The 24,828-nt window shown below is 41.8% G+C and overlaps 1 long non-coding RNA gene across 1 annotated transcript in view; it reads left to right on the forward strand.

Moving 5' to 3' along the window:
- The window catches only part of LOC107510764, a 241,652-nt gene that overhangs the window by 137,157 nt on the left and 79,667 nt on the right, over positions 1-24,828 (forward strand). The window lies entirely within an intron of this gene.

Here is a 24,828-nt window from a genome sequence, read left to right on the forward strand (position 1 = left end):
CTCACGGAGCCTTTTCTTTTTCTAGGGAAGTTAATTAGGTCAAATTCTTAGGCAGAATCCTACGCCATAGATTTCCTTCACTAGTTATTACTTTCAATGTGCAACAATTTAGCATCGCCTCCATCTCAACCTGAAGGTAGGACTTCCAGCTCCTCCAGCAATTCTGGACTCTTCCCAGCCAAGCCCCCTTGCACCCTCCCGCAGCCAGCATCCTCCTGCAGAAGATGCTTCTAATCCGACTTCTGTCATCATAGATTTGTTCCGTCTGTTCTTAAACTCTAAAATAAATGTAATCACGCATTTTTTTTTCGCCTTTATTTGCTCAATACCGTGTTGTGGAAAAGAGTAGTAACTTCTTTTCCTTATTCTTTTTCTTCTAGGTGTTCCATTAAAAAAAAAAAATACCCTACATTCTATGTAGTCATTCACTCCTAATGGACATTTAGGTCATTTTTGGTTTTTGACTATTATGAACAGATCTGTTAAGAACATTCACGTTCATGATATTTAATGGACAAATACACTCATTTCTCTTTGAGGTTTTCCTAGGATTGGAATTGCCGGGCATTTGCTAACTATTTATTAAGCACCTACTTTATATTAGGCTCTGTGCTGAGAGCTTGATATTGAATACGAACAAAATAAAACAAACACCATCCCTGCTCTCATTAATTTCACCAACCAGTGTGGGAAGCTGACGTACACAAATAGTCGTACTAAATAATAGAAGGAATAAGTACCCCGAGAAAAAGGGAAGATGCGAGATACTCTTCAACTTTCCTAGTACCTAGAGGGGAGCATGTAACCCTCAGGGAGGAGCACACTGGGCCTGAATATCAATATGCTCCTTGAGATGGACGATTATCGCCCCGTGGCTCTGACTCCCTCAGGGCAGGAGCAAAGATGGGACTGGAGGTGGGTTCCACGTAGGCTTGGGTGGAGGGAAGTGAGTCGTTCGGCTTGGCTACATGGCAGCCCCACAGGCCTAGTCCTCGGGTGCATTCCTTGGCCTGAGGTGCATTTCTGGCCTTGATCTCTGGCTCTGGAGGTGGTTGGGATAATTGAGAGCTTATGCCCGACTCCCCTAAGACTGGTTTTAACACATATGCAACCTGCGTTTTTAATATTATTCCTTCTGACTGGAAGCATTTGGAAATGGTCCTTGCCCCTGGTTTTAAAAGGTGGCATTATTTTATGAACATTTAGACATTGATTAATAAAATTCCGAACCCATTAACTAATGGGGAAAATGCCAAACGTTTTTGTGTATCCAAGAAAGTAAATGTAATAAAAACTATCCCAAAAGGTAAGTTAAATTATAGCCTTTGCGTTTTTTTCTACTGATGGCCCCACCAGATGTTTTAAAATGCAGGACACAGGCCTTTTTTCTGTTTTCTCCAGGGAAAGGAGAGAGCACATTTGGCTCAGATCTACTAAGTTTCAGGAGTTTAAAAAAAAAAAAAAACCTGGGGCAGGAGAAGTTCTGCTGGGCATCCCCACATTGTGGGTTCATAAATGTGGAGACAAGGAAACCAGGGCTCCGTGATTTTTTTTAAATTCACTTCATCTTACCCACCCCAACCCTTCCAGATCACTGTCAGAATTTTGTTATGATTTTGAAGCAAGAAACTGAGCTTGTAAAGTTCTCCTCAGCCCTGTGAGGCTGAAAGGTGGCCATTTTGCTTCTCCTTTGTTGAGCCAGGTGGGGCCCTGGGTTGGAGGAATCCGTATTCGGTCACCGAGCCAGGGGTCAGGGTGGCCGTGCCATCAGTGAGGTGTGGTGTCAGCACCTCTCCTCAAACAGCCTTCTTGGGCTCTAAGTTTCTCTTGTAAAGGGAGAGCTTGATTTCTCCACCCTCCCCCATCCCCATCTCTGAAAGAAAATAAAACAGCTAGGAAGGTTGAGGGTCAGGCTGTGTTAAGTGTTTCAGGGCCCTGCAGTCACCTCCTCTGCTTTTGCATGAGGAGCCAGGGAAATGTTGATAACCCGGCTGCAGTCGTCGGGCCTCAGCCCCGGGCCGGCTTCCACGGAGAGAACTTTCCTCTTCTTTCTGCGATGCCCCTGTCCTCAACTAAAGAACCCACCTGTCTTTTGGAATGAAATGAGGAAGTCAGGAGTTCTCTAAGGATTGACTGGACTCTTGGAATTCTCTCTCAAAGAGGAGCATTCCTAAGTGTTACCTCTCCTGTCACGACAGCTCAAAGAAGATGGGCAGGTGGGCCTAGTCATACTGCTCCCCTCCTTCCGTCCGCAGACCCGACTGCCCTGGCTGGTGGCACCATCACTGCCACAAAATGAAGCTGAGGGTTCTGCAGAGAACAAGCCCTTCCCACGGTAAAGTCAGGCCACTTGCTTCAGTTGGTGGTGTGGGAACAAGCCCTACATAGGAGGAGAAGATGGAACTTAAAATTCCAACTTTTACACCTCAATATTTGCTTTTCCTTTGGGCAGTGTTTCCTATTACGTTGACCATCAGAATCACTTAGGAATCTTAAATAATTATAAAAATGCATAAAAAGCAAGAGTGGGTGAGGAACCTGGCGGGGTGATCTAGCTTAATTCGGTCAGCCGGCATATCCGTGCCGTATTTTAGTAGAGAAGGTTAGTACTGTGTTATAAAGCATCTTAGAAATGCGCCCTCCCCGCCTCCACCCTGAACTAGAAAAGCACCCAGACTTCTAACAGGGAGTCCTGGAAAGGGGCAGGGAAATAGGCCCAGAAGAAGAAATAAAGACAAGGAGAAAAGGCTGGGGCAAGACAGGGAAGTGAAGAAGGAAAAACAAAAATCTAGACTCTAGTCGAGGTTCTGCCGCTCGCTAGCCTTGTGACCTTGGGAGAACCGTTTAACCTCTCTGGGTCTGGGAAAGTGAAGAGGCAGTGTGACGTGTTGCTCAAGCCGCTGGGCTCTGGGTCCACACTCCGGAGTCATCGTCCTGACTCTACCATTCATCTGCTGTGCCACCTTGGGAAAGCGACTTGAGCTCTCTGAGCTCCAATTTCCTAACTTTTAAAGTGAGGATAATAGAGTTGTCATGAGGTTTAGATGAAATAATGTATGTAAAATACTTAGCATGTATTTGACACATATTAAGTGTTCAATATATTGGCTATTATTATTATTATTATTATTATTATTATCTATCTCCAGTGTAGGCTAATGGAATGCACACAAAAAATATTTTTTATCTCATACATGATCAACTTACTTAATACATAACGACTCTTCACAAGGATACTAATATCCTACCTTATTCATTTTAAGGTTATTATGGGTATATGTGTTAGGGGAAAAGGAAATGAACCAGATAGTGATATACTATTTTTTGTTTCCTACACAAATAAAATAATTTACTCTAGATATTAGAGGTTAACACATTAAATATTTTGAAGATTATTTTTCTCCTCCTCCATCCTCCCGTTTTTTTTCTAGACTTTTTTTTGTCTCTGTCAGGACAGGCTAGGTTTTGCTGCATTAAAAAGAACCCAGAAACGTCATTCGCTTAACCCAGTACGAGTTTATATCGCGCACGCATCGCACGTCCCGTGTGAGCTGGCAGGAGCGCCGTGTGGATCTCGGTCTCTCCCAAGTCCAGGCTGATGGAGGCTCCTTCTTGATGTGCTTCCGTGGCCACCATGGCCGGGAAGGGAAGGTGGAAATACACGCTGGTTCCTAAGCTTCCAATGAAGTAAGTACCAGGGCCGTTCCCTGAAGCCGAACGACTTTATCAAGTTCCGAGTCTTCCTTTTCCAGATATGATTTTCCTTATAGTTTGATAGTCCCCCTTTTCTTGATTTTGCTTTTGGAGAAAGAACAGTAAAAATAATAAGCCAATGCTGATTTTTCTTTTTTTCATCATCAAACTAGACCTCTTGTTCTCACGAGGGATTTTCTGAGAGGAGGATCCCAGTGAGAAGAGAATGTATTTTCATTTCTAAAACTTTCTTTCTCATCATTTTCAATATATTGTTTTCCTAAATTCCTGGATTTTTGAAATCCTCAAGAAAAGAAAATATCTAAAAGATTCACACTTCTTCATCATCGCCTGCTACAAGAACTCGAGTATAGTTGGCATCTGGTCATCTCCCACACTTAACGCAAACTCGCCTTCTAGCCCGGGCACATGAGAATTTTCGAGGTAGTTTATGCAGTTGTCGAGCAAGATCCGTACAGGTCAGATGATACTAACCACCATTGTGCCTAAACGCTGCCATCCGGGATGCCCGGTCGTCAATTCTTCCATTTTCCATCCTCTTCTTCAGGTATCTGGGTGGGCTTCAGATCAGGGTTAAGACACTGAGGAGATAAGATGGGTGGAAAAGATGAATTCAAACAAAATTAACTATGAAATTAATTTATGTAAGAGGAATTTGATTTTTTCACTAAAACCTATTATTGAATATGCATGGTTTTCACAAGGGGAAAAAGTCTTCAATTGAATCAATCGACTGCAGAAACAGGGGTAGAAGCGATGTCCACGGAGGAAGCCTTCGCGGTCTGGAAGGACAAGTGGTTTTGCAGTCCGGTCTTACATTCTGGTTCTGAGTGCCCCCTCTCGACCTCCCGTGTGTGAGGATTTGCGGGTGCCCTGATCCCATAACTTAACTTTTCCCCTCTCTCTTTATTTCGGATTATGAATGTCTGTTGGAGTTAGGCTGCAGTACCATAATTTGTCACCGTCATGCAATGTTACGTTTGAGCCTTTGACTAAGCCGAATAAATTAGTGTCTTATTGTATTAACGACATAAGTCCAGAAGACTGGGCTTATTTGAAGTGAGAGAGAAGCTGCACAGCAGGGAGGAGGTCTGAATGGCAATGCCCCTCGTCAAAAGAATTTGATTAGTTTTCTGTCACTCTCCCACTGGGCCAAGCGTCCCCCTCTCGGGGATCTACCTGCAGGCAGTTTTCGACGTCTTAAGCAGGAGACGCTGACATATTTTTTACTCTGTTTATATACCTTCCTCCCCATGTCTGTGGTCTTTAAGGGTAGGGGACAAAATGGTCATTCTTTGTTCATTACCTGGAGTGTTGCAATCTCCTCCTGCTCAGTGCTTTCTTTAACTTTCCTGCCAAAGTTATCTTACGCCCCTCGCTCAGTTCATTCATCCCTGCCCCAAAGCCTTACAGAGGCCTCCAGTGGCTCAGCAAAGGAGGCCTGAGAGTCTCACCCTTTGTTTGCTAACCTTTTCCTCTTATTCCTGCACAATCTCGTCTTTTCTTAGTCGGATTAACCCCAAGCGACACCTAGTGTTCCAGCCACTCTCCTTATTCCCACACTTCTGGAAAAGTCCCATTTCTTTATGAGGCCTTTCCCAACTTTCTGGGAAAAGAACGTGTCTTGCTACTGGAAAATCATCATATGGCTCCTCTGCCACTCATGACTTCTTACCCAATATGAATGATAATAATAGTATTCAAACCTCTTTCTATATATAGACGTAGGATATATACACATCCTATTAGTGCTGTTTCTCTCATGAACCCCGACTAATCCTGGTGGGTATCTTTATGATCATCCCATTTTCCAGGAAAGACAACTGGGGCACAGAGAAGTTAGGTACGCTCATCAGGACCACTAAGTCGTGTAGTTGGGATTCTTTCCAACTCCGGAGTCTATACTCCTTGCCATGAGATTAAATGCATATCATTTATGTTGTATTCAGAATTGTTTGTTCATCCGTCTGCCTCGTATGTCTTATTTAACTTGGTTATTCTTGTTTTCAGTTGTTGGTTTTGAAAAGACAGAATCTGCCCACCTGGTGACTGCCATGTAATATCCCAGCATAGACTTCTGAAAGGAAATGGTTTAGGGAAATTGCCCCTGCATGCATGGCACTCCTTGTTGGAAGGCCATTAATGATTCGGTGTGTCTGCTCCTCGACCATTTTCTTTTCTACCTGATGATCACCTCAAGACAACTGAGTAAAATCCCACAATTTCACCACTGGACAAAACCTTAGGTCGTATTTGAGGAATTCCATTTTGAGTTCCCTAAGCACATACTTCAGAATAAAAGATATTCAACGTTTTAGAAGAGTTGGATCTTTAAAAGTTTAAACGTGTGTGCTAGTTTTCCATATGTTGTAAAGCGCAGCACAAATAGTTACGAATTCATCCTCGCTATGCTGAGGCAAACAGAACCACTCCCGGAGGTACAGCCAAATCTGAGGAGACTCAGTGATATGCAAACAGCGTCTTCCTCTCGGCCCTGCCGTGGAAACTCATCTTCTTGGGTGGAAGTGTAGGAGCCGGCTTCCTAACCAACATTCATGCTTGCTTCCTTCATACATTATGATAATGAGATTGTGTGTAAAGTAAGCCCTTGATGAGGACGTTCTGTTCCTCAAAATCAGTGAAAGCTCTGGGACGTCAACAGCTCTGTTGACACCCTTGTTCTTGAAGCAATTTTCATTTTCCATTGGCATCATGTAATTGTTTCTGTGGGCGTTTTCTTTTATTTTTTGAGGTGCCAGGCAGGACCAGCAGGGTAGAATGGGTGCCCACCAGTAGGCTCTCCCTCTGTCTCTGTCTCTCTGTCTCTCTGTGTGTGTCTCTCTCCTGACTCTCTGTCTCTCTCCAACACACATGCGTGTGCACACACACACACACGTGCACACACACAGATTTCTTTAAGCAGTTCACCACAGTACTATTTTCAACCTTTCAGGCTATCAGGCACCAGGGTGTTTAAAGTTTTAATAGGCTTAGAGGTGGCTCTTGAGTCCACCAACATCTGCATTCATCCGTAATTTATGGCTGCCTCTTATTTAGTTGGTTTAGTAAATTGTACCTAAGAGTATTCTTTGAGACTTGGCAGCCTGGTGTACAGTTTCACGATTCAGCTGTGTTTTTTGCCAACTATTTGACTTTTCCCCCCTTTCTTTTGGATGACATTCTCAAATACTTAATTTGGAGCTTTGTCTGGAACACACTTTATCAGACACCTTTTGCGTGCCAAGAGACCCCTTATGCATTCTGTGAAGGCTAACTTTCCACATGCTAACACATTTATTTCTAAATTGCTTTTAAAGTCACCACATTTCCAAATAGCAGAAGGTAAAGTGTGGTGCATTTGGACCACTTGATTCTCGTGGCCTCTTGATTCTCCCCACACCCTCCACCCTGTTTCTCTGGATTTTAGTCGAGGGAAAATTCTTCTCTAAGTGGAGAGGTGAGGGTGATGGTGCCTAACCAAGGCATAAAATTAATGTCTATCACAAAAATAAAAGGGCTTACTTTGTTATGAGGTATGCGAGGACATGTTTTGGCCTTACTTCATGTGCTCAGTCTAACCATGCCCCAAAGATTCAATCAAAGCTATTATGGGTATAATTTATTTCTCTTCCAAGTCTGTCATCATGTGTGTAGATTTGGGATATTGTGTTTTCCCACTCTCAGGCGTAAGGTCCACATGTGGCAAACACAGATTTAAGGCCATCTATGAAAAGTCCCTGAGGCAATTTGTTTACAGTCTTACAGAATTGGATTTTCTAGCTGAATCTGTGACTAACGCATGGCTCCCTTTTCCTTTCAAAATGCATCACGGAGCTCTCAGCTTTCCAGGACTGAACTCCCAATTGTGTTGTGGCCGCCAAGCAAGAGAAGGTGCAATTCATCTGTATTATGATTAATATACTGTAATCATGTAATCTGCTAGGAAAATGTGATCTTAAGGCAAAATTTGCAATGGAATTAGATCCTCCACTCGCACCATTAATCTTTCTTTAAGGTCTGAGGAGGGATTAGTGGTTAAAATAAATCTTTTAACATTCTTTTTTATGAGTAGAGAATAATTTAACCACCTTAACCCTTTGCAATAGGGGAATGGGAATTTAGGTTGTTAAGCATGAAGTTTAAACTTCCCTCCACATTTCCTTCAGGATTCATTTCTTTCTTTATCCCATTACACTTATGGGCTAGCTGAGAAGTGTCTGAGGCCACATGTGCGGATCACTCTGAAACTGACCCACATTCTGCATTGCTGTGTATTACTCTTCTCTGCTGGTGTAGAGATGCTGGATAGAAATACCATTTGTTCACACTGATGGCTGGGGTATGGGCACTGTGTATCTAAGACCCTTGATTCTTTATTAATCTGATATTTTTTCTCTTCTTCATCTATCTCATGTAATAGAAGCAGAGCAATTGTCATGAGACCGTGACAAAGGATATGGATGCTTGAGTAAGAAATAAATGAAATAAACACATTTCCTTTTGCTCGGTGGTATCCAATTCCCAAAGCCCATACAGAGGTTTCTGCTACCAAATGCTTATCTATACAGCCTTGGAGGACCAGGGTGCCAGAGTCTACCTCCCTGCCTGGTATATGCCCTCCTCTTCCATCCATGAGCCTTCCAGAGCAAGGGCCTGCAATGAGAGGCTGCAAAGGGAGGCTGACCAATGGCATTATTTTCTGGCTATAGCTAAGGCAAACATGTAATTATTTTGTTAAAAGTGATCAGAAGCCTTTTATTTTGTTAGAAAATAAGGAAGCACTCGAAGATTAATGGAGACATATATAAAGAACAGAGAAGCCAGCTCAAAGGGCTCCTACTGGTTTATCTGGGTCAATTTAAACATAATGATAATAATAATAATAATAATAATAATAATAAAATGGATTATAATGCATTGAATAAAATGAACTACGAATTTAAAAATAAATGGGGAAAATACATACTAACTAGTAAGTATAGAATCAAAACATCAAAAGTAGTAAAATAGATTGCCATGCAAAAAATGTAGAAGAAATGATGATGGACTTAGAAATCAACACTGGATGCTAAAACCAGTGAATGAAAATTTGATGAGAAACAGGATGTTTTATATTCTAAGTGTCTCCCCACAAACTATTATTAATTACATAGGGAAAAAAGAGTTATTTTACAGTGGACAAAGCTAGTGGGCACCACCTTATCCAAGTCATCCAAGTCATTATCACCAATAATGGGACAAGCTAATAGCATGTGCCTCCTAATACGGTACACTGCATTGCTGTGCGACATTTCTATTAAAAAATGTGTGATCTAAATCTAAGAATGAGGAAACCTCAGTCAAACCCGAATCGAGGAACACTCTGTAAAATAACTGGCCTGTAATCTTCGAAAGTAAAGAGGTCGGCGAGAACAAAGGCTGGGGACATGCGCCCGACTGAAGGAGACTGAGGAGGCGTGACCGGAACGCACGCAGCGCATGCGTTTCCCCGCAGCGAATCCTGGAATGGAAGACGACCCGCGATGGGGTGTACTTGGGGGACCTATGACAAACTTCCAAAATCGTCTGTGGATTAGGTGATGGAATTGCATCAAAAGGACATGTTATTAATTTGGAAATTGCACCGTGGTTTTGTAAGAGAATGTCCTTGTTCCTATGAAACATATGCAAGCATTAAGGAGTAAAGGTATATGATGTCTTCAGGTTACTCTCAAATGGCTCAAAAACTAATGTCTATACATATGTATAACTACATACGCACACACGTGTACTTATACACATGTGTACACGTGTGAATATATATGCACACTCATATTTATCCATCTTTCTACCTATCTAAAAAGGGAGAATGATAAAGCGAATAGAATAAAATAAACAATCCATGATTCAGGCACATGGTGTGTACCTTGTACTATTTTTATAACCTAAGTTATAAATCATTTTAAAATAAAAGTTATAAAAGTACTCATAAGAATAAACCTGATTAAACTTGATATCAACGAACAACTTGGGAAACTCACTACTATTTCATACTTGCTTTCTATCTGACCCTAGTGGCTACTCTCTTAACTTTCTATGTCCTTTGGCTACGCCTATATGTTATAAGTGGAATATTTTCTAGATCATTACCAAGCCCATGACTGGATCTTTGAATTGTTGATGCAAGCCTTTTTGCAAAAATTATATCAAATATGTTCTTCAGTTTGGTGCTTGGCAGTCCACTTAGGGAATGGTCCAGACTCTCCATTTAGTGCTTTCTCTAGTTGTAACATACTTGTCGCTACATATAATTGGGGAATGTCCCCGCAGCATCAAGGAATAAATTTCCAGTGCCACTCGCAAATAAATGTGGGTCAAACTGTTGATTCAAAGGAAATATTTCAGACACGTGACTGATATAAAGTTAACAAATATAGTGTCAATATTTTACTGCAGTCTTGTTTAATATATTGAAAACATTCAGACCCAAATGTCAAAAAAACAAAGTTTGACTCTGACTCAAGTTCCAAGGCTTACATTTTAATGTGGTTAGTGATGAATGTTGGTAAATAACTCTCAATTTTCGTCTGTGTTCACCAAAGGAATACTCTCATCCTATAACGATTGGCTTGGCCCTGCAGAGAAAACTTTTCTAAATGCTGCCTGGGCAGCTAATGGTAACTCAATTTATCTTTTGGAAGTCCATCAAGTCTGTGTTATTAGAGGAGCTAGCTGTAACAATTTGTAGAGTGTAGGACATGTCCAAAACATTGAAATTCTGGGCCAGTTTAGATTACAGGCTTCCTTTCTTTGTATTCTTAGAGAGCCTGTTTGAGAACACCTAATTTTTCTCTGCCTCTCACATCAACACAAGTAGAAAACCTGTCAGAGATTAAGCCAGTCAGTCTCACCTGGAAGGAGAGTTCTGGAATATTTAATTTTTGGCCTATGAAAGAGGAAGGGGATTAACTTGCTCTCAAGCAGCCCCTGAGTACAACTGGGGACTCCAGGAGAGTCTGCAGGGGGTGTCTTCAGAAGCATCAGGGGGGAGAGAGAGAGAGAAGGGTGGGGAGAGAGAGAGAGAGAGAGAGAGAGAGAGAGAGAGAGAGAGAGAGAGAGAGAGAGAATGGTGAGCAAGCACTGGAACCCTATGATGGGGGCAGGGGAATGAGAAAAACCTTGCAACATCAGGGAGCCAAGTGGTTGTGGCTTGAGGTATCCTGCATCTTATTTTCTTTGATTTTTCCAGAAAAAGCTGGCAATGAGAATAGAGGAATTGAAAACAATGTAGCATGCCCTTGCCAAGATATAAATACAGAAGAAACATTCTAAAGGGCTGTGTACAGTATCAACTTATCTGCAAAGATGAGGAAAATAATGACTTACATTCTCCATCCTCTGCCTAGTGACTCACTAAAGTGGAAAATGAAGCACTTGGAGATTAAAATTATCTCCAAAAAGAGGGGGAGAGGAGAAACAGCCAATCCAATTAGCCAAGTTAAGATGTGGCCAGAATGTTTGTGACAGCAAGTGGCAGCTAAATGTTTTGTGTTTCCTTCTGTTCTCCATGATCTTCAATAAGGAAAGTTTCAATACTGGCTCTCCATACTCTGTCTGGGTCACCGATATTTTAAGAAGCACCTAGCCGTGTGCTGGGCATTCTGCGAAAGCACGCAGACCATCTTTACTGTGCGTGTACTCTGGGTGAGAAGATGGTCTAGAAACAGGCGACCCTGACACACGGTACTTATAAAGACCTCTCTGTGTTGTGTCTATGTTTTTTGTAACAGTCTTATTGAGATATAATTAACCCATTATACATCCACCCATTACTATTTTGTTTTGTGTCTTCCCTTGTTTAAAAACTGCTCATTTGGTAGGCAACAGCTCCACGAAGGTAAAAACACACGTGTTTTATTTATCAGTCTACACCCAGTGCTATCATAGTGCCCAATGCAGCCACTTGATAACTAAATATTTTAAATAAATACACAGCTAAAAATACAAAGAAAAAAAATACTTTTAAGGCTCGTAGATTGGCTTTAACAAACCACTCGTTTTTTAATTTTTCCCCAAGATTACAGGCAATTTTTAAAATTGGAAAGTACGAAGGAAAGAGAAAAGGCCTCCAATGGTAGGCAGAAAACAACGCACACTTAGTCTATTCTGGGACGCGGGAGCAGAGAGGGGCTTCGGCGGGGCAGTGCCTCTCCCGCTTTGTGTGCTTCAGAAGGAGGAAGTGTTCAAATCTGTCTTAGGGGCATCTGCTTTGTGTCGTCCTCACTGTTCAGCTTGAGTCAGTTCACCTTGCAAGTGATTCCTGCCTGAACCCAGTTTATGCTAAGGCCATGAGAAAATCAAAAGATATGTGATGCCTGCGCATCTTCTAGTTCACCATCCAAAAGGGACAGCCAAATCAACGTGCTCGACATAGAGAAAAAGAAAGGTAGTATGCGCTTTAATGCCAGGTTCTCGGGTCAGACTTTGAACGCGGAGGGAACTGGGAGAAGGAAGAGGTGATTGTACACTGGATGATCCTGGAATGCCATGCCGAAGAGCTGAGCTTTGAACTGCGCTCTGTCCCATGACAAAGGAGACGCAAAGGGAAGGCAAAGCCAAGGTGGGAAGGGTTCTGCCAGGACTGGCCCTGCTGGAGTGGCGAGGTCAGGCCAGGGCTCACGGCGTGCCATTGGCTGCAGCCAGGTCAGACTAGGGCTCGCGGTGTGTCATTGGCTGCGGCCAGGTCAGACTAGGGCTCACGGCGTGCCATTGGCTGCGGCCAGGTCAGACTAGGGCTCGCGGCGTGCCATTGGCTGCGGCCAGGTCAGATTAGGGCTCACAGCGTGCCATTGGCTGCGGCCAGGTCAGACTAGGGCTCACGGCATGCCATTGGCTGAGGCCAGGTTAGACTGGAGCTCACGGCGTGCCATTGGCTGCAGCCTTGGAGCTAGTTTTGCATATTCTTGCTTCTGTGAGCAGAGCAAGAAGAAAGCAGAGGCTTCTTTGGCTTTGGTTATCCACCTTTCTGGCAATATTCCCTGCCAGGCTGGTGTGCTATTTTTGTTTTGATTTATTCCTTCTATAGCAGCGAGAGAGAAGAGTCTTGGCCACAGATAGGGCTTTCTACAGAGTCAGATGTGTACATCAGTCGCATCCCAGAATGGAGAGTGGGAGACCCCGTGTCCTCCCTGCAGAAGGAGGAAACCGCCCAGCAGCTCTCCATCGCAGGCTTGGTGCCATTTATCATTTGCATTAAACATCTATTGTCATCCCTGAGTTATGGACGCTAAGCTCTATGAAAGCTTTTTAAATACATTTTCCTTTCTTAATCATAGAGCTTTTTTGCTCGTTTGGCGAAGGCAAATGAATAAATACATATAATATCACTATTATTATCAATAAAAGATACTAGTTGTCACTATTTTTTTTTTTTTTTAAAAAAAAGAGTGATAAATTTTATGAGGTTCCGCAGATAGTCTGGAAAGATTCAAACCTCAAGAAAGCGTTGACTTCTTAGTTTGTTACCTCATGCAAATTCCCACTTTGTCTGTCTGAGTGGGCACAGAGAGTTTATAGTGAGTATTGATTAAAAATAGAGTTAGCTTTCCTTTCCACAGAGACAAGTTGTCATAATACTTAAATCTCTTAACTTCTTAGATTTGCGTAATGAAGTTCCTCAACACGACTTGCTTCCTTCAACTAACTTTTCTTTTTTCTCTGTAGAAATCTTCATTTTCCTTGTTTTGCTCACTAACTTTTAAAAGCATTGGTAAAGTATTAACAGCGAGAAGTTGTTAAGAGAAATAAATGTTGTATAGATGGAAAGTATAGAAGCTTTGTGAATAAATGCTGGTCAGAGTTAGCCCTCAGATTTTAGCTCTAGGATGCTTTAAGACTGCGTTCTATGCCCTTCAAGTGCCATGAAATTAATATCGCCATTAGTAAGGCGGTTATAGCGATAGTAATGAAGCAGCAGAGTGGTAGTTTGACTCAGAAGTCAATCCTTAGGCAATTTGCTCCCACCAATGACACATCTTTTCCTATTACTTCAAACAAATTCTTCTTCGGCCAAATCCTCCAAGTTCTAGTTTTCTTCCCATTTTTCCTTCTTGCTTTTATTTTATTTTTATTTTTGTTCCTGCTGTTTGTTCCCTCCTTTTATTGTGAAATTTATAATTGGTTCATCTTTACCTTCTGATTTCGACCTTAAGGAGCCTTCCCAAAGCACGTCAAGCGATCACTATGTCCTCCATATTCTATTCTTCCGTCATCCATCTTTGCATTTTCTTCTTCTCAGCCCTCTTTTAACTTTGCAGACTCCTACCAGTTAAAGCCCCCCAAAACAACAGTATTTTCACGTTAGGAGGAATACCCAATTGGGATGGTATGAGGAGGTAGGGCCTTTGGGCAATAATTAGGTCACGAGAGTAGAGTTCTTATAAGGATTAGTGCCTGTATATGAAAGCAAAGAGACCAGAGATGGCCGTCTCTCTTGTGCATCCTCTAAGCTCTCCCTCCCTCTCTCTCTCCCTCTCTTTCTCTCTCTCTCTCTCTCTCTCTCTCTCTCTCTCTCTCTCTCTCTCTCTCTCTCTCTCCCCCCCCCCCATGCGAGGATACAAAGAGAAGGTGCATGTCTACAAACGAGAAAGTGGGCCCTCACCAGACACAGGATTCTCTGGTGCTCTGATTTCAGACTTACCAGCTCCAGAACTGTGAGAAATAGATGTTTGTTGCTTAAGCCACCTTGTGTGTGGTATTCTGTTACAGCAGCCTGAACTGCCTGAGACACACCAAGTTCTGAATCATGGTCAGTGTGGTACTTATACTTGCCTCTCTATTGCTCTGTCAAGGAAGTTCTCTCCTGTCGTGACACCCATCTGGCCAAGCTGTAGAGATGTAAACTAAAGATGGTGCTCAGCGATAGAAGTGTGGCTTCTCACAAGGGTCTTCATACATCTGAAGATCCTGGGCTATCAGTCTGAGCATTTAGTAGGGATGACATGTCTCTACACTCCCAACTTGCTGGCTAATGACGATAAAATGTTGTGGCAAAAACAAGCAAAAAAAAAAAAAAAAAAAGGAAAATAAAAGCAGCAGTCTTTTTTAACTCCTTTCATTCAAAATTGAATGGGTTCTTAGCTGGAAGTATCTTTAGGGAGAGAATCAGTCAACGTGCTTAGCAAAGGCTTGTGTAAAATATGTAGTCGTTTTTATAGAGCTCTTAACTAACCATTGGCAACCGGGAGGCCATGTAATATGCTCCCTGGGAGCAGGGGTTCTGCGGGCTAAGAGTAGGATATTACAGTTTCCTCAGCATAAGAAAAAATATGCACATACACCTGTGAGGCAGAGTGGAAATCACTTACTGAGGTCATAAAACTGTGCTTTACAGTCAAATTGTTTACCTTGAGGTAACTGTCAGTTCTCGTGCACCATCTTGGAGCCAATATTTCTCTGCGGGCTGGAGCTGTGACTCAGAATGCTCATTCCAGCCCTGATCTGTAATGTGAACGACCGTTTCTTTTCTGTCAGCAGCAAGCTCATGTGCTCATTGGGAGCCCAAGGGAGCTATGGGCTCAGTTTTTCACAGAGCACCAAGAGCAAGGGGGTGACAGCGACCCCAATGTTTATAGAACCACTTGTGTTCAACTGCAGATTAGTCCTGTGTAGTTTTAGTCATTAGGGAGAATTCTGCTTATAGGCTTCCAGATAAACATAAACACGCAGTAAATGTGTTCTGGGGAAAAAATTTTTTCACTTAAAATGAAACAAGATGGAGTGTGTATGGTGGAGGTGAGGGTTAGAGTTGGAGTTTGAATCATAGTTTTAAACCCACTGAGGAAGCTTGCTCTGTAGAACAATTCAATGTAGCTTTGTGTAGTAAGTACATCAATATTCCTCTTTTAATGTATCTTTTATTTAAGTCCTGGTCTTCACATGTTGTCTCAGGAACACTTTTAGGGAAGGAAAAATAATAGCTTCATATTTGTGAATGGGCTCCAGTAGATTGGAAACATTTACTTTAAAATTCTTGAAATAGTCTCAGATTTATTTTTTTTAAATAATTTTTTATTTTTTCAATTACAGTTGGCATACAACATTATATTAATTTCAGATGTACGACATGGCGATTAGACATTTATATAACTTACGAAGTGATCACCTCGAGAACTCTAGTACCCGTCTGACACCAGTGCTTTTAAGACAGGCCCTGGAAGGAGGTAGGAGGCAGACAGTGGGACGTGGGCTTTGCCCGCAGTGGATTGTGCTCGTCCTCCGGAGAAGTTTCGAGAACTCAGGCAAGGTGGTCTTCCTGAGGCGAGGCTTCTGAATCAGCACAATTACTCATTAGATTTATGGGATAATGCCAGAGCAACAGCCACAGGGGCATTCTCCTCCCCACCCAGAGTTGGAGGACTCATACCAGGTGATGATGCCCTAGACACCGGCTTTCATAGACATGTGCTATTGGAAGGTTCACTCCTGGTGAGGCTAGAACATCTCTTTAATTAATTGTGTTTTTGGCCTTTGCCTCTCCCCAGGACACTTTCGGAATGGAACCACTTCTGAAATGCAGCCACGCAGGATCAGTCTTGCTTGGTTGTGAACTATATTAGGTGCAAGAGTTGTCTGAGTGGCTGCGGGGAGCCTGCTCCAGTGCCAGCAGCGCAAACAACCTGCCTCTCCCAGCTTCTAGGGCCACCTGTCTGGACCGAGGGAATGGCAAGCGCTCAGCTTGAATCAGATTGGGCCTGTGTGAGAATCTCTCTTGCCTTCTTCCAGGGGATCCAGCCAGCTGGGCATGTACCCAACACTCTTACTGGCCAGAAGCTCCATCACAACCCATTGTTCCCTAGACTATGAGGTCCTGGTAGGCAGGGGCCATGCTTCACACTTCTCCAGTAAGCCCCATTGCAGCCCAGGCTGTCTATCTGGGAAGCAGTATAGCATCCTCTTTAAGAACAAGGCCCTGGAAAGCCATATTGACTTGGTTGAACTGTGTGACTTTGTATAAGTCGCTTAATTTCTCCGTGCCTTGATTTCCTCATCAGTGAAATGGGGACAGTAATTGTATTAAATGGGTTAATATATGCATAGAACTTAGAACAATGATAACTACTAAATAAATGTTCACTATTATTTTTAGTGAGACACTGGACATTCCGGTCTTTCCTTTACGTCTAGCATATGGACATAGCACTTGTAGTAGATATGTGTTCTCCGCTTTGTTCTAGAAATAATTTAAGATGGTGTATAAGTCCTGGCTTAAAGGACACATTTCCACAAGGCACCTGTTATCTTCTAGACTTGGAAGACAGATGAACCCAACGTACCCAAGTCACTTGGCCCAAACCAACCCATCCTTTTGTTCTCAGAAGTTTAAGAGTCTAGAAAGCAGCACCTGGGAAGCGGAACATGCTTGTGTAGTGGTGTTATTGAAAGTTTTCATATTACTCGATTATAGGCAGAGTTACCCTCTGGCTCAGGTCACTCAGAAATTCCACAGCTAGAAACAAAACCTTATTTCTCTTCCAAGGATGGAGGTCGTCTTAAAAACCTGCTTATCATATATATATATATATATATATATATATATATATATATATATATATATATATATATATATATATATATGATATATATATATATCCAATATATATATATATCCAATCTATATATATCCAATCTATATATATCCAATCTATCTATCTATCTATCTATATATATATATATTTTTTTTTTTTTTAAATAAAATGCTCTTGGCTAGTTTGGGTAACTCATTTTATTAAAAATGGAGGCTATTTATTTTGCCCCTAAATGGCCCCTTTCTTCTCTAAGGAGCCCAAAGGGTTTGAGAAGACGATCTCATGCCAGGGGAGGTGGGGCTCTTACCTGGATTGTGTCAGAGGTAGGGCAAGACAACTGGACAATTGTTCTCAACCTAAGAAGAATAACCAGCACTAGCAATAGGACTAATGTGATTTTTAAAGTTATATGGGTAAGTCAACCAATCTTGATTTCTTACTATATGGGTAGACCCTATGCTAAACACTGCGAGTGATTGACCATGTCCTCTAGGTGCCTAAATTTAGTATAAATGTTCTCTTTTAAAGTAATCTCTAAGTGAACACTGAGTCAGGGACCCGTAATTGGTGCTGGCGATGTCCCTTTGCAAATCTCTGCACGAACGCCAAGGTCGACGCAGAGAGGTGAGAGACCTTTGGTCAAAACACTGAACAGACTCTATAGCACAAGCTATTTGGAATGCAACTGGCTTGGGCTTGAGCTATCAAATGTCCGAGTTCTCTGGTCCAAATAGTTGGGGTGGGATGGCTTTGATTCTACAGGCTCTCTTGCTGATTTTAATTAGGTAGAAACACAATTTAAGATGAGTCGTTCACTGCTTGTTAACCAAGGAAGATGGCCTGAAGCGCCACTCAGTCTTCAAGAATTTCTCAAGTGGTCTTTTCTGGCTGTGAAAACAGCCTTTCGGGTCCAGGAAAAATATGGAGGGCTTATTTAGGGAAAACTGTGCCTAGAAACTGTCAACTTTAGATCACTATAAACTGTATAGATATGAAAACAAACGATCTTAATATGACTATATGCGTTTTCTCTTTGGTATGTGCACATATAGATCTGTGTGTAATCAGGGGACTTCACCCCCAAACCAGCCCTTTATTACGCTGTCATAAAGGATAAAGCCTGAAAGGGGAAGGGGAGGGAGGGGGACACAGGGAGAGGAGGGCGGGAAAGGTGTGTGTGCACTCCCAAACACGAACACCGAGTTGAGTCGAAGGTCACCTCCTGGCTATTCCTTTTCGCTCCTTCCCTGGGGCCCATAGCTTTTCCGTGAGCATGGATGTCCCTAGTTCCTCCGCCAGTTTATGATCCTGGTGTGAGAAAACAGGCCACTGATAGTAAAATTAATTTAAGCTCTGCCGGTGGCTGCCCTGACCTCCCACCTGGAATCTGGCAAAATTCAAGGAGGGATAACTGATGGAGGAGAGAAGGAAAGGTAGAGCAGGAGGAGTCGTGGGCATTTGTTCACACATTCATCCATTTAATTCAAGGTCTGTATCAGGCACTGTGTTAGGCTTTGGCAACCCAAAATCGGTTCACTTATTTATGCATTTATTTATTCAACAAATATTTGCTGTGCCATTGTGATTTATAAGAAGGGATATATGTTTAGTCTTTGTCTACTGTTTCTGGCACAGAGCTTCCCAAAACATCGGAATTTCCTAAGTGATGAGACACCGTAAGGGTGTCTTTTGTTATGTTAATGAGAGGATTTTTAGAAAATCCTTAAGGGTGGGCTGGTTCCAGGAGACCCAACCAAGTGATTAAATAAAGAGTTAAAATTTTCAGTCCTACACTGACCTCCTGGGCAGGGCAGAGAGGCTGGCAGTTGAATCAATCACCAATGGTCAGTGGTGATTTAATCAACCATGCCTATGTAATGAAGCCTTTATAAAACCCCAGAAAGACAGGGTTCTGAGAGCTGCCAGGTTGGTGGACAGGTGGAGATGTGGGGAGGGTGACACCTTCAGAGGGCACGGGAAGCTCTACATCCCTTCCCCTACCTCGTCCTGTGCATCTCTTCCACCTGGCTGTTCCTGAGTTCTATCCTTTCATGACAAACTAGTAATCTAGTAAGTAAAATGTTTCTCTGAATTCTGTGACCTGCTCTAGCAAATTAATGGAACCCAAGGAAGAGGGCTTCATCAGAAGCACCCGGACTTGCAATTGACATCTTAAATTGGGTGGGTGGGCAGGTGGGGGGCACTCTTGTAGGACTGAGTCCTTAACCTGCGGGATCTGACTCTATCTTTAGACAGTTAAGTGCTTGAATTGAGTTGAATCGTAGGATACTTAGCTGGTATCCTGCAATTGTATACGAATTGCTTGGTGGTTTGGAGGAAAAAAACCCCACACATTATAATTAAAATTAGAACCCTTATTTGGTCAATGACAAGTATAGATCAGACACTCTTTTAGGCATTGGGATTTAGCAATAAACAAGACCTGAACAAACAAGCAATTCTGATACACAGAGGTGCGCCTATCCAGCTTTGAGGGTTAGGGAAGGTTTTCAGGGTGTAATTAAACTAAGATCTAATGGATGAGAGGGTCACCAGGTGAGACCATCTTCCAACTAGATCTTCAGAACTTACCAGTAGACCCTAATGTATTTCTTTTGGAGCCTTGCATGTCACTTATTTTTTCCTAGTATAGAACACTTGGGAACTATTTAGACCAAGATGACACAATTTTCTTTTCATTCCTTTTGCAATTTGTTAATAATATTGTCACATTGTTTCTTAAAAAATGTTTAATATATACCCAAATGTAGGACATCATTCTTTTTGAAATTGAGCAAGAATTTTGGAAGCGATGGGCTAGAGTATGTCGAAAGATTCTTTCTATTTTATGAATTATGATAGTCATTCTTAATTAAACTTCATCCAAGGACAGATACTTTGGGGAGTTGGGGATAGAGGAACATTTATGCACCACAGCTAAGAGTAGAGCTTGGCACTGCCCTTCTGGAGAACAACCTGGCAGTACTCGGTCAGAGGAATCCATTCCTCTCCTGAGAATACATCTCAAATAAATTCTCACAAATGTCCATAAAGAGACATGTACAAGTATGTTCACTGCAATGCTGTTTGCGGTCAGAGCTGAGTGGAGGCAGTCACTACCCAGGAGACAAGTGGTGGACGTACATTATGAAGTGTCATGCGGCCAGTAGAAGCAAGAGGCGAGATATTAAACATGAGCGGTTGAGTGACAATTTATGGGAAACATTATGAGCTCTATAACACACTGCCACCCAGATATCTTAAAAGCCATGTATAGAAAAACCTTTTGAATCTTGTAAGCACATGCACAAACAAGAAGATTGGTATTAAACAGCAGAATGGTTCCTTGTGTAGGTAGAGAAAAAGGAGAAGGGAATGGGAGGAAAGGGATAACTAACGTACCAACCAAACAACCAGTAGAGCAGCCTTCCTTGGACCAGTGTAGGTAATGTGCCATGATCTAAGGAATGTGATTAACTCATCTTTCTGAGGTCCTTGAGAAATGGCAGAAAGAAAGGAAGGAAGGAAAGAAGAAAGAGTGGGAGGTAGGGTCAGGTAGGGAGGGTGGAAAGGAAGAAAGAAACGTGAGACCATTCTATGACTTCCCTCCCCTTCCCTGTCACAGAGGGGAGTCTCCCTCCCCTCATGCCAACACAGGCGCAGAGCAAAGAAGGAGGAGACAGCTAAAACTCACCTGCCACTGCTGAAGAAGCTCTTAAGATTCACAAGACAGGGTGACCGATAACAATTTTCCCGGCCCTATACTCTCATTAGCTCAGCAGAGCCAGGTCCCTCCAACTGAGTCTTTCTAAGCAGCTCGGGGGGGGGGGGGGGCAGGTCTGTGAGGAAGGAGGGTTCTTCAAGCTAAATGCCACATGGAACTTATCCCGGGCCCTGAGAGGGACAGAGAAGACATGTCCTTACACAGCAGTATCTATCTTATCAGGATCAGTCCTGGGAAGTGCTACGGGGACTTCCGCTTCCCTATAGCACTTTCCCAGCTCTGAAATGGGACTATCTTCACTAGCAAAGTCAATTCAGGGGTGGGATGGTGGTGGGGAGAGAGCAGGGATTACAAACTGAAGAGAGTGAGCAACAGGAAACAAAAAATGCCTATGCTTCCAAGATTCCGTTTTTAGATAATTATTTGTATTACTTTAAAAAGGGCAGAGACTAAAACTATTTGGCATATCAGCACATTCAATGTTAAACTGATTATTTTTCAAGGTTTTCCATACAGCACCAAGAATGAATTAAATTTCCATCCCTAAAAACATATGACAGAAGAAATTCATACCTTATATATCGTATAATGAAAAAGAACATGAGTATGGAATTTGCTCTTTTTTCTCCACAGGGAAGGGGAAAAAAGCTCTTTTGAGAAATATCCCTTGAGATCTTTGAACTCAAACATCTGTTGGGCATCTCATTTTCATAATTGGGAAAGTCGTTTTTTACCTTTGACCTTCATCCCACCTTGCTTTATGTTATTTCACAGCCGTAAGAGTGAAATAGTTAGCTCCTAAAATAGTTAACAAAATACATTTTATCCTACCTGTTTTACTTCCCTATTTATAGACTCATTTCTTCCTCTCATAGTAAGCTCAGTAAAACATTTGTTTTTAATAAGAAAAATAGTTGTTTAAATAAGTTTTTTTTTTTTTTTTTTTTTGCCAGAACTTGCAAGTTCATTTGGCATTTGCTTCTAGGAGCATCCATTTATTTATTATTGTCTCCGATTAATAGCCTTTTAATTAGCAGTTATTAATATAAAATACAATATTTAGCCTCTTATCCAAGAAAAGAGAAAGAAAAACCCTTATATTTTATTTGTATTTTTTGGCGTTCTGCCATTTGGTAGCTAAGCAAAAAAATAAATGTATATGTTACGGTAAACACTCATTTGTTACATTACATTCTGGAGTGTACCATCTGTATTTGTCTGTGTACTCGAGAAAATTATATAATGTTCACCTGGGTAGCAATTTGTGTTCTGGCAAATCTTTATTTGCTCTCAGGGGAACCTATTTAATATAATTACATTTAATTGATATTTGTGGTGGCGGATTAAGGAAAAAGGAACCGTCATTTAATATGCTTCAGGATTTTATGGGTCTTGTATTTCTTGGCTTGGTTTTCAAAATACATGTAACCACATTTTTTAAAGCTAGGTACTTAGATAAATTTGGTCCTCTCTTAAAATACTGCACCAAGGGGGTAGAATTTGAAACTATCTAATGACATTCTGGTAAAATAATGAAGAAAGATATCTTTCCCCTCCAAAATATTCTCTTTTATAATGGCGTTTTCTCAAGGTTTACATGGTTAAAATATGTTGCCCATGATTTCGTTGATTCTTTGGCTCACATCCAACCCCGTAGAAAAAGGATGGTTAGCTGCTGGAAGAGGTAGCACAATGGATACTTCTACCCTCCTCACATTCCCAGCTGTGAATTTGGTTTTCTTCTTATATCAGATGCAATAGGACTTCACCTTCTTTGTTGCCTGTCAATGTGCTGCAGTCAGGGCTGCTATATATGTCAAACCTGGCAAAACGATACTCATGTTTGTATTACCGTTTTGTTTATAAAGTTAGTGATTTTTAATTCCTTTTTAAATATAAGCGCCCTTCATGAGCAATGCAGCCACCAGCTGAACAATTTAATTATATATAAAAATGTCATTGAGGCTGGTTCACGTTGACATATGATAGCTGTCACAGACTTTTAGTCGACACTCAGAGCAGAAGACCGAATCAGGTTAGGTCATCAGCTGGAAAGTTTAGCATCATTATGTCTGAACATATTAATTTTACTCATAACGGGAAAATAATTATTAAACAAGACTCTTCCATGAGACACCAATTGTCTTTCTGACTTTCAAGGGGAAAATGTCATAAATCAATGACAAGATCATATATGAGTGACAAGGTTCTAAGGAAAGGCAGACTACTTCACATAAAGTGAGCAGAGAATTTCCCTTGGCCTATTTTTTTTAGAACAGCAACTCATTATTAAGGCCATTTCCCCAAAAGAAAGATTCAGTTGATTTCTCGTTTGGTTTCTCCCTTTGAACTCACAAATATGCATAAGTGAGAGAGTCCCATCTAACATCTCCAAGTCCATGATGAGACTCCACTCCTCATTCAAGTCCTGACACTCTATTTGCAAAAAAAAAAAAAAAAAAAAAAAGTGAATGTAACAAGATTTCACAAACTGAGTAATTTTAATCCATGTAGATGGTAGGGGCCTCCCGTGTTTGGGAAAAGGGCACTGTGAGCTAGAGGGTGTGGGGTTTTGCCTCTTGGCATTGCTGGACTTCTGGTTCCATCTTTATAGAAGGAGGTGATGGGCGGGGGATCCCCACTAACTCTTCCCGCCTTAAGTTTCCTTGGAACCTTATGTCTCACTTTTGTTGTCATGTACACAAACCCCTAGTTCTCAAATAGTTCCTATATATTAACTAATAATTATCCTCTTTTTAAGAGAAGACTTCTAGAACAGTTTCTCATTAGTTCTTATTCTCAGGGGACAGCCAAAGTTTCCCAAGCTGAGGTCCATAAAGTGTCAACATCATTAAAGACTAAATTATCCAACCCTCCCCCACCACTCACCACCTGTTTTCTCAGATGAAGAAACTAAAGTCCAGACAGCTCAAGTGACCTGCTCTAAGTCTGTGTCAGGAACTAGACTCACTGCCCCAGGCAAGAGGCTTTCTGCCAACCAGCGGTGCTGTAGTAACTCAATTACTCAGTATTGGACACTTTCGCTTGGCAAATAAGCAATCCTAAAAACAGAATAATAAATTGACTCCTGACATTGTTTTTGAGTTGTTGAATGTCTTGAGCACTTTTGAGCATTTTTGTGGGTTGAGAAAGGGATCATGGATGGAGAGAAAGAGAGAGACAGGGACAGAAATATTTGTTCCCATGGAGAAGACGGCTCTTCTTTTGGTGGAAAGAACCTTGTCTTTACGACCTGAGAATACATCTCCTGCTATCCACCTCCTCCTTCCCAGGGCTAGCTCCTTTTAAGAAATCAAGGACCAGGAGAAAAGGGTGCTGTCGAACTCTTACCTAAAATTCCCGGGTGGGACAACTTGTTCCAGCAACTTCAGTGTGAGGTAGGTTTCAGTATAAAATTCCTCAGCTGCCATGTCATTTGCAGTAAACCATCAGTTTGTTGGCTTGAGATGACAGCACATGACACATCCAAATAATTCTTCTGTCAAGTCTCTTCAGAGAAAGAGCAGGATTGCAAGTTTGAGAGTGATGGCATTCTTTCTGATGGACAGAATAGAACATTTTCTCCCTGTTTTTAATTTAAGGTTCTGAAACTGTGGCTCTTCACTCTGGGAACTGACATGTTTCCAGGCCTGAGATGATCCTGTTGATTGTAAAGGAGAGTGAGATGGTAACAAGGGTGACAATCAGAGATATCAAAAGCCAAAGGTTCATATAGGCAAGACAGAAAAATCACCAGAATTTGACAAAATGAAATTTGGAGAAAGGCTGTCCTTTCTCTGATATGACCATGATTAGCTTCTATTC

Source organism: Rousettus aegyptiacus, unplaced genomic scaffold (genome assembly GCF_014176215.1).
Source record: "Rousettus aegyptiacus isolate mRouAeg1 unplaced genomic scaffold, mRouAeg1.p scaffold_m13_p_16, whole genome shotgun sequence".
In the NCBI taxonomy this organism is placed as follows: domain Eukaryota; kingdom Metazoa; phylum Chordata; class Mammalia; order Chiroptera; family Pteropodidae; genus Rousettus; species Rousettus aegyptiacus.